Here is a 342-nt window from a genome sequence, read left to right on the forward strand (position 1 = left end):
TGATAAGCATTGCAGACGTACGAAAGTTACATTTTGCTTACCACAAACGAATGATGCTTGCCTGCAGGCATTGTTTTGTTACTGGCTTACCTCCAATCTGTTTACTCTTGTGTATGGATTAAGTAAGTCCCCCGAACATTGTTCTTACTCTTTGAGACGTGAGATTTGCAAATCCTAAAGAGTTTTGATTTGTATCTTTTACTTGTGTGTGTATATATATGCAGCATTAAGACGTCCTGATGTGAGGAAGCTCTTGAATCTCCCAGATGTTGTCAACTCTTCTACTAGGCAGCCGTCACCGTCTTTGTCTTCGCCTTTGCCATTTACCTTTCCCGAGCCAAA

General features: G+C 41.2%; 1 long non-coding RNA gene across 1 annotated transcript; it reads left to right on the plus strand.

The window, feature by feature from the left end:
• The first annotated feature begins 37 nt into the window (after nucleotides 1–37).
• On the plus strand, nucleotides 38–337 carry LOC109132029. The gene is made up of 2 exons (XR_002037325.1): nucleotides 38–122; nucleotides 225–337. It is a non-coding gene; the product is annotated as an uncharacterized LOC109132029 (long non-coding RNA).
• Nucleotides 338–342: the final 5 nt, after the last annotated feature.

The sequence above is a fragment of the Camelina sativa genome, unplaced genomic scaffold (genome assembly GCF_000633955.1).
Source record: "Camelina sativa cultivar DH55 unplaced genomic scaffold, Cs unpScaffold13366, whole genome shotgun sequence".
NCBI classification, from domain to species: domain Eukaryota; kingdom Viridiplantae; phylum Streptophyta; class Magnoliopsida; order Brassicales; family Brassicaceae; genus Camelina; species Camelina sativa.